The sequence below is a fragment of the Gymnogyps californianus genome, chromosome 10 (genome assembly GCF_018139145.2).
Source record: "Gymnogyps californianus isolate 813 chromosome 10, ASM1813914v2, whole genome shotgun sequence".
Lineage (NCBI taxonomy): Eukaryota > Metazoa > Chordata > Aves > Accipitriformes > Cathartidae > Gymnogyps > Gymnogyps californianus.
Genome location: NC_059480.1, coordinates 25,494,659 through 25,510,068, shown reverse-complemented (window position 1 = coordinate 25,510,068; position 15,410 = coordinate 25,494,659).

Below are 15,410 nucleotides of genomic sequence, written 5' to 3'. Positions count from 1 at the left end.
CTATTATGCTGTACTTTTTAAGAAAACTAAGCCCTCTTCTATAATTTTTTCCTTTAATTAAAAAATTAACATATAAATTAAAGTTTCACAACTGTGTGCTGTGAGAGGAAACACTTATTTTAGTTATTACTTAGCTTACTAAAAATACCTGCACAAAAATGAGAGATTAAATACATTTAATGCCTTCAGTAATTCTGTGTAGAGTGGTCATTTTCTCAGTTTTCCTTTGGGAGCTTGAAAGGAAAGGAGGTACAAACCAGCAGATAGATAGAACACTATATATATGTGTGTGTGTATATATATATGAGCTGTTATATATACTTAAAAGTACTTTTAAATACCTCTATCCATCTATCCACCTATCTATAATGCTGGGAGGTTTTGAGGTTATGTAAATTTTTATTTAAGGCAAGGCTCTTAAAAATCACCACCAAAGATAAAAGTGTCTTTTCATTATTTAATGTGTACATATGAAATAGATGTCACACTGACGTAGGAATTTTGATACAAGAGATGTGCAAGTCTCTTAAGAAATGAAAGCAAAGGCCAGCTCTAGAAAAGATTGACATTTAGTAGGCTAAGAAGCTTAGAGAATTTAAACAATACGTATTATAGAAATATCAAACATTTTTATTATGATTTAGTTCATTATTATACTGCCCTTCAGGATATTACTTAAGCACATGCAGATGTTTACACTTATGAATATCCTAAATTATGCACTTTCTGGGTTATCTTCAGGACTTACCTAATAGAGCTGAGAAATCTGAAAGAGGTAAAACTGTTTGGAAAAAGATGTATATCTCAGATATTTCTAGTGGAAAACACGTACCTCTCTCCCAAGGTGTCCTCTGAGCTTTCAAGTTCTACTTGCACGTGAAGAGTCCAACTCACCAGATTTCATCTTGCCCTTCCAAGCCATCTACAGCCTCAGAAAGAGCACCTGGGCTCCTGTAAGGATAACTGGGCTGAAAAGCTTTGCAAATGTCACTTCAAAGTAAAGGATATCACTTATGAAGTGTGTGCATGTTTGAGGAAATATTTACTTGCTAATAGTATGTAAAAGTAGGAAACATTTTTTTAATTGCTGAGAGGAAAATCAAAAGGCAAATTATAGCTAAACTATATGAAATGTCATTTGTATGAAAATGTGGGGAGGTTTTGTTTGAACTGCAGCCTTGGTAAGCTCCCTCGGGGGGCCTCAGCCGTCTCTGATCCCCAGCTGAGTTTTCACGGTGAGCATCTGTGTGACCTTGGCTCGAACCTCTGAGAAAACCTCTACGTTGTGAGAAAAAGCTGTGAGGAAAACAAGTGAACTCAAGCTGTACAAGACACGAAAGGTGAAATTGCAGACAGGGGTAAGATTGCCGAGATGGGGACAGTTAGCAGCTCAAGGACTCAGAGGGAAAAACACCAAAGCTGCAAGCTGTGATATCTTCAGGTAAAAAACCACAGAAGATGGGAGCTCAGCAGCAGCAAGGAACTACTGATGCTCAGCTTTGGGGCTTGCATTCATGTTGTTCTACTGTGCATATTAGGAAATAAATCATTGCTTTTACTTTTAAGTTGAGTATACCCTGCTTGCAGAGCATCTTTCCATGCCCAAATACAGTGACCTCGAAAGGTTACTCCTTTCTCCTCTTTCTGTATTTCTTTTGCAAATCTCATACTTGGTACTGCACACAGCACCTGTGTATACCCATGAATGTAAAACAGGGACACCCTAAATAAACCTGGAGAGAGCTTAAGTGTTGCTACAGGAGATTGTAGCTGGTGGCCAGACCCATCTGAAATTCTGTTATTATTCTGGTTATTCTAAGAAGCCTCACTCCAGAGGAGCTTCCAGGACTAGCAGAAGTTCCCAACAATAGATCTGAAGGGTAATTTTGATAATATTAGGAAAGGTGTCTTAGATACATGCCATGAAAATGGATACCAATTTATTAAGTATACAGAAGATACTAACACTCATATAAGCCATTAAACATGATTACATTTTCCTCTTATTGGTTCAATTATGATCCGCTGTACTTTTTTCCTTATTACTCTAATTATATGTTGGTATAATTTCCTCTTTATTAGCACAATTATGGTCTGTACTTTTATAAAATTCTTGGAGAAATCAGATCCAATGAGAAAATATAGCCAGTTAAAAGATAAAGGTATTATTATTATTATTATTTCTTTTAAATGTTGGCTTACTCTTAATTCCTTATGGTACTCTTACATAACTCAGTATTTTCTCTTATATAGGCATCAGATTCAATAAAAAAAATAAAAATTATTAATGTATACACAATATGTTTTGCATGACTATTATAGCCTGGTGTTTAGCTTGTAAGAAAACAGGCAAAACTGGAGTGTCAGCAAAGAGCTGAAATCTTGTGTGAGCATGATAAAGCTAATTAAATTATAAGTTAAGTTTCACGGATTTCTGCAGAAGGTTAATTAATTGACAATATAACTGTTTTCCATTTCTGTTTCCTTTTCTTTCCTATGGATAGTAAAGCTCTAATTGTTTAAAATTATGTAAAGGTATCTGAATAACCAAGCTTGGCTGCTGGTAATCACCTACCGACAGCAGTGTGAAGTTCACAACGATAATACATCTTCTCATACCCAAACTCTGTGAATAACTAAGACGTCTGAAGGATAAATGAGCTCATTTAAATCTGTTAAGTAGAATTTGTATCTGGAAGGTGGGAACTCTTCCCAATTCCCAGTCCTCCCAATTCTCACTCTTTATTTTGGCCTTATCACTAATATGTTCCTCCATCTTTCAGTCTCTGCATCCACATGAGAGATAGATATACATCTCTAATGAAAAATGCTATACAGATGTTCAAAGGTTTAGCTTAGGCCACTGCAGTTTTCAGATTTCAATTTCATCCAGCATGTTGAAAATAGGAATGAAAGGACTGAGCCTTACACCAGGACCTGCTGGGACCGGCGGGTGGGAAGTTATAGAGGAAACAAGTTCAGTGTGCTCCAGTCCACTCTCCAATAAATGGGTCACAGTACCTGAATATGTCACAACTATCAGTTTTAGTGGAAGTAATTAGGTGGTGGTCATGAGATAAAGCTTCAGATCCACTGGTGCCCACTCATTGCTCTGCGTGGGTCTGAAACCTGTAGGAGAGGAGGTTTCAGAGGTTACTGCAGACCACGTGCAATAAAGGCATCTGAGCTGCACCTTTCCAACAGCTTTGCTCAAGCAGGAGGAAGGCAGCGTCAGTGTCAGTCAACATCAGGTCACATGTTTTATTTTTCCTCGCTATGACTACATCAGGGTGTATTGGGTTTGCGTGGCAAGGTTTGGGTAGCGGGGGGGTACAGGGGTGGCTTCTGTGAGAAGCTGCCAGAAGCTTCCCCTGTGTCCGATGGAGCCAATGCCAGCCGGCTCCAAGACGGACCCACCGCTGGCAAGGCCGAGCCCATCAGCGACGGTGGTAGTGCCTCTGGGGTAACAGATTTCAGAAGGGGAAAAAAAAACCAGCAACTGCAGCCAGAGAGAGGAGTGAGAAGATGTGAGAGCAACAGCTCTGCAGACCCCAAGGTCAGGGAAGAAGGAGGGGGAGGAGGTGCTCCAGGCGCCGGAGCAGAGATTCCCCTGCAGCCCGTGGGGAAGACCATGGTGAGGCAGGCTGTCCCCCGGCAGCCCATGGAGCTCCACGGGGGAGCAGATCTCCACCTGCAGCCCGTGGAGAGAGGACCCAGGCCGGAGCAGGGGGATGCCCCAAGGAGGCTGTGACCCCGTGGGAAGCCCGCGCTGGAGCAGGCTCCTGGCAGGAGCTGTGGCCCCGTGGAGAGAGGAGCCCAGGCTGGAGCAGGTTTGCTGGCAGGGCTTGTGACCCCGTGGAAGGGACCCACGCTGGAGCAGTCTGTTCCTGAAGGACTGCACCCCGTGGAAGGGACCCACGCTGGAGCAGTTCATGAGGAACTGCAGCCTGTGGGAAGGACTCCCGTTGGAGAAGTTCATGGAGGACTGTCTCCCATGGGAGGGACCCCATGCTGGAGCAGGGGAAGAGTGTGAGGAGTCCTCTCCCTCTGAGGAGGAAGGAGCGGCAGAGACAAAGTGTGATGAACTGACCGCAACCCCCATTCCCCGTCCCCCGGCGCTGCTGGTGGGGAGGAGGTAGAGAAAATCGGAGTAAGGTTAAGCCCAGGAAGAAGGGAGGGGTGGGGGGAAGGTGTTTTTAAGCTTTGGTTTTATTTCTCATTATCCTACTCTGATTTGACTGGTAATAAATTAATTTTTTTCCCCAAGTCGAGTCTGTTTTGCCCATGACAGTAATTGGTGAGTGATCTCTCCCTGTCCTTATCTTGACCCCCGAGCCTTTCATTGTATTTTCTCTCCCCTGTCCAGCTGAGAGGGGAGTGATGGAGCAGCTTTGGTGGGCACCTGGTGTCCACCCAAGATCAACCCACCACAAAAGGCAAAACTGAAAAATATTCCAGAGCTGTTTTTCCTTTATTTTCTATTATTCAAAGCTGATTTGATCTCTTTGCCTATGTGTTTCATGAAAGAAATATAACTTTGGGAAAAACAGATGACCCTGGAAGAGGTTGTGCTTATTTTGTTACCACTGCGGCACAACGGACGTAGGCGCACACTGACCTCGGCCATAGGGTCATGCCCAGAGACCATTACACTTATGAAAGCTCAGGCACTGCTGAGGACTGTTGCAGTCCCATCAGAGAAGCAAACTTCGCAGGCTGAGTGACTTTTTAACAGAAGGCCCCTTCGTTCTGTGGATGTGCGAGTGTTGTGTAATCATGAAAATCTCATTATAAACATCTGCAAATTTTTCAGGAAGATGCCATGATTGGTGAATATCGGGTGATTCACCACAGTGCCATCTGCTTGAAAAACAGGGTTGTCAGAACAGGTGACTTAGTGATGAAGTACAGTAGACTCCCTCAGGTCTTGCTATAAGTCTATATATTAAGTACATAACATTAACTTAAAGGTAATACGATGTTCAAAATATGATGCTTAATATGAAGTTCAAGGATACAAGTCAAAATACTAAGGGCATTTTAATTCCAACTGTGTCCTTAAAACATTAATCATGTATAACTATCAGGAAACATTACGTGTAAAAGAGTTAGAAGAATTCTTCATCAGTAACCTTCATTAGTTTATTAACAGTACATTCTGCTCATGATTATTCTGCCCTGTGCAGATTCCTGATGGATTAACCCACCCAATAAACTTATCTTTTCTTCATCTCACCTTTGTTTGCACCAAGGCGATCATACAAGCCTGAAACAACGCTGACTTTTCTCAGTCCCTTTCCCCCTATCATGTAGTAGCATTTTAACACCGAAAACAATCCGTAAGTGTATTTTCCCTTAGCAGGGGTTGCAGCAGGTTGAAACAGGAGAGGAAAACTTCAGTGCACTGATAGAGAACATGGCACCATGGGCAGACCTTGCGGACCTCGGCTGGGGAGAAGAGGCATTTTTAGCAGTTGCAGGAACGTTACGATTCTCTGCTCATTCTCTCACTTTTGCCTGAAGGCAGGTTCAGTACAAAATGCACAAAGACAGTCCGCAACCTGGAAGACTTCCTATTTAAGTTATCAGACCAAGGATACTCGGAAATTGAAAGATGCACCCAAGATCATAACAAAGACTGAATTGCATTCAGACACCCAGAACTTTAAAACACCGTCCTTGGTTTGGTTTAAATCCCCCAGTTTTATAGCTGCAGCGTGGTAGGTGTTCTCGCAATATATTACTAAAAACTGAAGAGGTTTTTGATAGTAATCTTGAATAAAAGCAGCATTTCCATCCATTTTCCACAGTAAACAGAAGTCAGCTCTTGGGATTCAGAGACCGCATTTTCTAAAAGTCACCACAGGCAATAATCAAAAGAAGTTACTGCAGAATACTCCTGGGCCCCTGAGCTGGTAGACATACCATGGGGAAGGAAAGCCACTTCAGAGCAGTCTGCCCAGGAGCTGCTAGTGCCTCTTGCTGGAGCCACCACCACAGCTGTGAATCTTTTGTGCACAATAATTAATCATAATAAAGGTTGTAGCGAGGATTTGGTCTGGAAATGGATTCAGAAGGCACAGATGGACTATCATGGCACAAAACCGTGTGCCTTCATTTTTGCCAAAGCAGCGACTCACTTGCATTGAAGAAAACCCACAGGTAGGCAGGCAGGCGCTGCTAAGTGAGTTTTACACGGTTTGTCTTTCAGTGCCTATCCTGCAGGAACACAGCTTTAATAAAATGTCAGTCCATTTCCCAGTGCCGCTGGAGGAATAAAGTGCAATGGTTAAGACTTTCTCAGTGAAAACATTCAAGTGATTTTAATTTTCATGTTCATGCAAAAAAAATCCCATCACCAGCTGATGAAAACATGGAAGATTTTCAATGTCGCACAAAGAAATGCAAGTGCCTGTGGTGTTGCCTTTCTGATTAAGCACGCTTGTACTTATATCAAATATGAACTGTCCTCCCCAGTGAAAGGGTATTTACCAGTGTTTAGGATTTAACCATGTGAAAAGCGAAAAGCAATTTGCTAACTCTCCTATGCTGCCTTTTCTCTTCTCCTCCTTTTATCCCCCCCCCAATTTTTAGTCAGTTATTCTCAGTGTTGCCAAAAAATGTGCAGTGACGTTCTTACATGCAGAGTATAAAGAATAGTTTTTCTAATAAATATTAACAGCAGCCATAAAACAGCAAAATAGAATAACACTAAGAAAAGCAATCAATAAAAATCTGTACAAGAATTAAGTATTGGTGCATGAAATAGGAAAAGGGGCTGAATCAGAGTGCTTTATAGAGAAACCTGGAAGCTATTTCAAGAGAAGATGGGCAAGGAGTAAAATTTATCAAATGTTGCTGAGATAGTTATACCAGAACAGACAGGAAACAAGATGTTTGACCAAAGGGAATGTAAGTGAACAGATCCAGCTCTTTTCTATGCTTCCCAAATCATTGTCGTTTTGGGCTTAAGTGATCCCAGTGTGTCACCGTGCAAATGATTTTAAGCTAATGCTGAGACAGATGTTTCAGTGATGGGTGCCTGGACAGTAGGAATTTAGGTCGTGCTAAGCACCTGATGCATGGGCAATGGGGATTCAGTCTATGGGATCAGTCTAGAGCTTCTCCAAACTGGGGAAAAAAAAAAAAAGAAAAAAGAAAAGAAAAAAAGAAATAAGAAGTCCTGCAGTGTGTATACCATCAGATCCTCAGAACTGGCTCTTTTGTTGCTCTCGCCAAGCTGCCCTACCTGCTACTGCAGCCACGATGTGTCCGTGGGTACCTCCCTATCCCAATATGCGCACCCAGACATGTCCAACTCATCTCTGCAAACAAACCCAAAGACCATCTGGTCAGCAAGCAGAAAACAGGACCGTGCACAGCCAGCACCTAACAACCTTCACAACTGAGCCAGGGTAAATATAAATAAGCATTTATTTTCGATGATCGAATAAAGAGTCAATAGGATCAATATATATAAGCAGCTCCAAGTTCTAGTTCCATGGGCTTTGGCGTCTGTTCTGTGGACTAAGAGCTTTTTAACCCTGAGCAATGCGGGTTAAGCATGAGAAGACAGCCCCTGCCTTAAGCAGCTGGAGGGATTTTCAAGTTCTTCTTTCAGTACCTCTGATGTTCTGGATATGGGATTGCTATGGGATGAGCTATCAAAGGGCTGTTCAACAAGTGTGTTACTGTCTGTCTAGTATGCTACACTTGAGCCAAAATATGAGCCAGGAGCCCAAGGGTTTATGGGTGTTAAGCAGAAATTTTCCAGCTTAGCCATTTCCATTACACATGCAGATTCAACAGCAGAGGCTACAAAAGTGCTTCTTGTGCCTCAACAGATATTTATTCAATAAAGTGGCTGAAAGACAGACTTATTGCCTCCTCCTCCTCACCCAAAGATCCTGAGGGGGGAAAACACAGTCTGCTAAAGCCAACAACCTCACTTGAATAATGGGTGTGAGATTCTCCAAGCATAGTAAAACCCCAAACATCTGCCGGAGGTGGTAGTGACACCACAGTGAATGCCCAATCCAGTGGTGATAACCAGCATTCGTCATAGCAAACATCCAAAGAGCAATTTTCATTTACTGATTTGTGGCACTTCAGAAAGCGTTCTCTCTGCCCCATTACTGGGTTAAAGATCTTTACCAAGATCTCTTTGAATTTATTGTAGGGAAATTTTATCCTACATTTATGCAGAGCAAACCTTTCTCTCAGAAGGCTGCACTGGGTCTTCATGACCGGAGCTTCGGTTATGATTGGGACTTTTCATGTAATGGGGTGTGCAAGGAGATCAGCTATGAGCAGTCTTAGTGAAAAAAAGCTTTTAATTTAAGTGGCATCTGGTGGAAGCAGAAAATGGGACATACACTCTGAAAACCACAAAGCAACATTTGTCAGCACACGTAGCACATACCCGCATGAAGGTAAGGCAATAGAAGGTGACAAAGTTGTGTGGAAATGTTTATGGGAAGCTCCTTCCCATGCACTGAGGAACAGAGAGGTGTTTGTCTGAGACAGGGTCAGCCAGAAATGAAGTCTGGAGTTTTTGGCAGGAGCTGGCATCTCTACAGCAGTAAAAATGAGGTAGGTTGAGGGCAGGCAGTGAGGACAAGTCATTCAGACTTGAGTTCAAGCATCTGCCTGCTAGCTCCTGTTGTCCCCACGGTGCCTCAAAGTTGCATGAAATAAGCCTGATCTTGGCTCACATACATTAACTCATTTACTATAAATCTTTGGCATGGCATACAAGAGAATGTCAGTAAAAATGGAGCTGTTAACGCATGGATTTTTAGCGCTATATACAATATGTCTGGCATTACTGTAGTGCTGGTAGCAGGAAGGACTCTGGCACTGTCATGATGCAATATGCCAGGGCCTACTGCAGTTATTAGCATGTCTGCTTTTGACAGGATGCCTTCAGAGTTTCTCCACAGGACAGCTGCCATATTACATCATGTCAGTGCACAGGACAGAGCTATTAATGACTTTTAATGCGATACTCCGTATCCTGACCATGCATGCTTAATCACCGGATCACGGATATTGATCTACCAACCCTAACAGCTCTAAAGACGTACTGTGCCAAAGTGTGCTACCCACGTCTGCAACAGTATATAGTAAAACCATTAGGCAAAGACTCAAAATGTTATTTAGTTCAAAGGAAAATTATGAAATTTCAAACCTGAGTCTCCACAGATCCAATGTATGCTAAAAGTAATCTGAATTTTCATTTTCCAGGTGTCCATCTATTCTTGGGTTAATGACTGAGTGTTACAACCAGCTTTTCAAAAATAAAACAAAAAGTATTGCTGCTTATTTTCCTGGCAGACTGCTTACATCACTTTAATTTAGGAAGCAAACCATTTTACAATAATCACAGACATGTAAATGAGCCAAAAGTGGTGTTTATTTTGTTGCTTTCCAAATTTAAGCTGACCTAAATAATTTAATACAAAATTTGTAGCAGTGAGAACACAATTTGATGGACACATATGGGAACACATTGAATTTGTACTACAGAATTGTTACTCCTCTGAGTAAAAGATGATTCACCCTCTAAATGTACTGTAAATGCTGATCCAGCATTCACTTGGGTGGCACGAATGGCACTGTGAAAACAATACAGACCCTCTCTATGTTCCCTCCATTTAACATGGAAAAAGGAGAGCTTTCTCTTACCTAAGCATGAAAACTGGGTACATGCTTATTCTCTGAGTGGGTGTTTGATACTCAATTGTCAAGATCAGCAGATGTTCCCAAGTAGCATATGAAGTTGTTGCTGACGAATTCTTTTTGCTAACATGAAAATATGGAATAACTTTAGCAAACAGTAGGGGAAGCAGAGCAGCGGACTGATCCCATCAGCGGCGGTGTGTGTGTCCGTGCTGCCCCAGACACTACACAGCGGTTATGGCAGTAGGGGCTGATGGAGACAGGTCAGCTCAACCCAACTGATTTGAGGCTCTCCATCCAGTAATCGACACTGTCACCTACTTTGTGAGCAAAGCAAAAAGCAAGGTCTGAACTGATGGGTTATAATTAGCGTGTGATGAAAAGAAATATTAAGCAGGTAGACCTGACGTCACTGTGCTCACCAATAATTTTTAGCAAGATGAAAAATACTCTGGAGTTTCTCCACTGTGAAGCAGGATGCGTGGGAAGCCGGCACAAAGGCTTTTCATCTCAGATGTGTTTGTTTTCTGTTCTTAGTTATGGCTTCCTGCGGCAGAACTGAACATGCTTCTGGCATCTGCTCCAGTGGGATGCAGGGATGTGGGAATCACATCGCCTCCCTGTGCTTCAGCGGACTTTAGGGAAAGGTTGTGAACAACAGGATTTGGTCTTTGACCATTTTGTCATCCAATTCAGCACTCAAGGAAAAGAAAACAATTATTTCTCTTCTTTCTTTTTTTTTTTTTCCATTCTACCCTTTTCCAAAGCTCTTTGTACAGTTTCTCAAAAATATCTTCACTGGTCTTCGGAGTATTTTGTCCTATTTATGTAACAACGCATTTCCTCTATAAAAAACTAAAGTAGAACAATAAGCATTTTCATAAATTTCAGCACACTTTACATTTCATATATATTCGACCACAATAAAATAAATGAAACTTAAGTGTGAGCTTAAGTGTAAGTTTAAACGCATTAATCATAGTTCCACGTGGACTAAAGTGCTTTCTTGGACCAAGATTGTAAATCATACTTCAGTCATCAACAGGACTAAAGTACAAATATGAAGCAATGAGAAACCTTAGCATTTACTTGTGGTGATAGTCCTATAGAAATCTTCATTGCATAAAAATAATGCTACTTTTTGGCTCAAAGCACTTCAGTCTTTCAGTGCCTTGGTAGGCATCTCTTAAGATACCTTTTCCCTCAGGTCCAAACCGATACAGGCTGAAATCAAAGGTTCTTTCGATCAAGTTAAGCAGGACTGAGGAATCTGTGCTTTGGACACAGCCTGAAGATGAAAAACACTTGCACAGTCTCAGGACCAGACCCAGACTGGCACCGCCTTTCTAGTTACAACTAGTGGCTTTTGTCCCATTCTATATGATCAGTAAATGAACTGAATATGTAGTTTGCAAGAATTTTGTTCAGCAACTACACCAGTGCCAGCTGCATTGCTAGTAATAACATAGCCTGTTCTTCAGATTCAAACAAAATAGAAAATGTAATTAATTTTATTTGAAAATTCTGTCTGAGCACATTTGGCACCCACTTCATTTCACTGCTACATCAGAAGGTACATTCTGACCAACGTCACATACCCTGAAGACACAGAAGAAAGAGAATAAATATTATTATTGTTGTTTGTATATTCAGTCTATGTAAATATGTTATATACTTTGCTTGGCTTCATCGCAATAGAAAAAGTAAGCAAGACAAACTTGTATTTTTTTCTGCACACACTTTCCTTTTGTCTTTTTTTTCAAATTTTGCATAGTGCATATTGCAAGCTTTTCTTTTTAGTTATATGCCTCTAGGTATTATCTTGGAACAAAAATTCAGACATATCCAGCACAAAACCACATGAAATGGATCATCACAGTGGAGCCTCAAGGTTTCAGAATCATAGATGTTGGAAAGGACCTATTAATTTATCTTTTTGCATATGCCCTTGCAGTCTAGTCTTTTCTATTTATGCTGAAAACCTCAGGTAAAATGGTATCTTACAAATGAACTAATAAAACCCAGCTTCAGTTCTGTACAGACAATGAGTTGGTTTCTGGCGAAGGGAAAGTCCTGTGTTTTCTTGTGCAGATACCTGACCTGATGCATTAGAATAACCATAAACCACCAGGTTGTGCTGTTGCCCTTAAGCAATGTGCATCACCACAGAGCTATGCTACTGTGCTCACCTGATGGCTGTTACTCGTCTGGGAAGACCCTAAAATCCTAGAAAATCTGAAAGAAAACAAGTCCCTCAGACTCATTTTCCTTTTGATTATACAGCTCAGTATTTTTCATAGGACTTTGGCTCACTTTGTAAACCACTGGCAGCATTTGCTGGCCATGAAATTCAGGTACAAAAATAAATAATCCATCTGCACAGGCTTCGGATGCAAACACTGCAAAGCTGACCTGGGAATTGGTGTTACACTCAGTGCAATTTCTAACAAACCACCTATTAATGTTCATCACTGCAGCTTACTTTCACTACTTCATTTCCCCACCCTGCATAGATCATTTCAGTTTTTAAAAACCATATATTATTATTTCAAAAATCAGGAGTGTACTGAGAAGAGAGCTCAGAGGACGCCTTAAATAAGTAGAGATTGGTGAAGATGTTGGAAACCATGTCCATTTGCAGTTGGAACCTCAATGCTGCTTGCACTAGACTAACCCTTTGAATCTTATGAGTGCCTCTGGCATGCTGGACTAACTTGTAATTTTTTCAGAATATCTTTCAGATTACCCTTTTTGATAGTTTATACCTGAGCTATTTCTTTTTCTTGTTAATTTCTAAATAGATTTAATTTTTTCAGCTTCCCCATTACACAGTTTCTAAGTAAATCACCAGTAAACTGAGCAGATCTTTTTTTCCTGCAGGACTAATCACTTCAGACGGTAGTGTGACTCAAAATTAGTTTTCCACTATGTATGACTAAAGAGATATGTTAACTGCAGAGAAGTAGTAACATCTTCCATCATGTAACAGAAATTTTACATAAGAGGAATGTGTAAGAATGGCCATGCCGAGTCTGACCAAAGGTAAAATGGTAAAATGCCAGGGAAGTTTGCAAAAGTAAAGTAGAAGAGCAGGCTAAACATTTAATAATACATGTAAAACTTTCCAGCCAGCAAAAAACTGAGTCTCAATAAGAGGTGACTTTTTTGTATCTTATTGCTACCCAGAGGTTTTTCTTCCTTGAATTTGTCCAAGCACTTTTTGCAACGTTGTAAACATTTGGCATCCGGAACATCTGGCGACAAGATCCATTGCATAAGTACGTGAGCCATGAAAAACTGTTCCTTTCAGTTTGCTTTTGAACCCACCACCTGCTAGTTGTACACGACATACATAGTATAAAGAAAACTGGGCTAAGATTCAAGGCTGGATCCTGATACTTTTCATAAAACTGGATAATTAGATAAGATCAGTTTTAGGGGTTTGTGACACAAGAGACACGACCATCCCACAACACAAAACCAAAATCAGGACCCCAGATCTTTAAACCTAGACAAAATTGAGTTACATTAGGAGATCATTTAGTTTAATTTTAAGTTCCACGTCACTAAGCATTTGGCTGTGTATTCTCTTCTAAATATTCCTAAACCTTTTAGGATAATTCCCCAGCTACCCTTCAACTTTTTGCTTGGTGCTGGAGTAGGTTTTCCACACTGTGTGCTTTCCTCCTCAATTGATGCCACACATACTGTCTTCTATCTTCCCTCAAAGCACTCCGAGAAAAACAGCTTTTAGCTCTGCTTAAAAAGAAGAGGGGAAAAGGCTCTTCTTCTTTTGTGCGCCTCAGTGGGAATACTCCGGATCAGGAATTCCCCTAACACACGAAACGCAACTCACGCTATTCAGCTCTGGTGGGGAGCTGGTACTGTCCTGGCTTGTGGTTCACACTTTAGTTGTGGATGGCATGCTGCACAGTTGCTTTCTCCCCTAAAATAGTCTCCCGAAGAATACAACCAGATTTTTAGCTACTGCAAATCACAGTAGCACTACTATAGCCTGCTTCGGTACATCTGTTCAGCTGAGATGCGAATCTGTCCATTCAGGAAGAAGGTAATTGTATGTTGGACATTTTCAGATTTCCTTCTGTCTAAATTATTGACAAGCAATTACTACTATGTCAAGTCCAGTGTTTTAGATGGGGTGATAAATGTGAATATAAAACTCCAGAATATTTACAAAGCTATGAAACAGGGAAAAATCCGCCCCTGTTTGGAAAGGTTAAAAATCTTGCCCCACAGATCTGTTCAATGCCAGCAAAAAAGTTAACAGCCAATAAAAGCAAACCTAAGGACATCATTCAGTTGTAGTTTTAGAAGGCTTATGACACAATCCATCACCAAAGCCTATTATGGAAATTTGAACACTACAGGGTAACAGGTAAATTTCTGCCATGGATTAAAAACTATTCATGAGATAGAGAAAACAAAGGAGAAGAAACAAGATCTAATTCTTGACATACAGAGAGGTTAATATGGAGTGCCCCAAGACTTGCTGCTGGGACTGATTTTCGTCACTTTAAATTGCCGGCATAATGCAAAAAGTGCTAGCTTATTCAGCAAATATTCTGCACTTCTCTATTGCCATAAATGCTTGTGCTTGCCTGCTTTAGATCAGGCTCCCAAGTCTATATGCCTTAACTTGTAACAGCACCCACAAGACTATCAGGGCACGCAAAGAGGAAGCTTAATCTCAGTGTGGTTACACTTCAGTAGAAATGTCCCAAGGGCAGAATCTGTGTTACTTGTGATTGCTCATAAATCAGAACAAAGACAATTTTTCTTTTAAACCATTCAGTGAGTCTGAAGCTCTGCAAGGCAGATAAAACATATTTTTCCCTTGTATATTGAAAAAATGTGGGACCATGCTGCTGCTGTGGAAAACTGCTATTACGTCTGAATGAATGACATGCAACATCAAAAAGATTCTTTAAATCCCAAGTAAACTCCGTCTGAAAGGTTTAAGTCATACCATGCATGTATGCAGATGTTCAGCATGGAAGTAAATGGTGTACAACTCATTTTCGAGTAAATGTAGCCAACTGGAAAAAATGGTAGAGGAAGTTTCATGCAGATGAAGATTCATGAATCTACCAATACAGACACTAATGGATTCAGAGATGGTTGTTTAACTCTCAAAAAAAAAAAAAAATCTAAACAACAACTCAGTAAAAATGTCTTCTTATTCTTCAAAATCAGCAAAAAATGGTTAATGTGTTGCAAGCAACTGCTAGCAAAAAGATAAAGTCCAATTAAAAAGTTCGCTGTTATTTCACATCCTCTCAATTTTGAATTCAGTTTCAATCACATCACGGAAAACACGGAAAACATTCAGAAGAAGCACACAGAAATGTCTTCTAGGCAACAAGAGCTCTGAAAAGCGTAAAAGTTTTACACACGGTTCTGCTCCTTTTTTGACCAGCAAAACCAGCAAAAGTCTTTCAGCTGTGCAGTGTCTCAAAAGCTGAAAAGCTGCCATGGTCACACCGATTAGACAAATCTGACTCAATTATCCTGTGCACATACATCAAGATAAAAATGCTAAGTACAATGAATACTCATGATTCAGAACATAAATTGATTAACAGTCGGTTCAGCCAAAAAGTCATCTTCGTGGTGTATTTCATAGTTAGGCATCATGGCAGGAGGAATTGGCAGAAAACAAAGTTGAACACTTAATTTCTGTTGTCAGTTGATGAAGCAATGACCTCAGA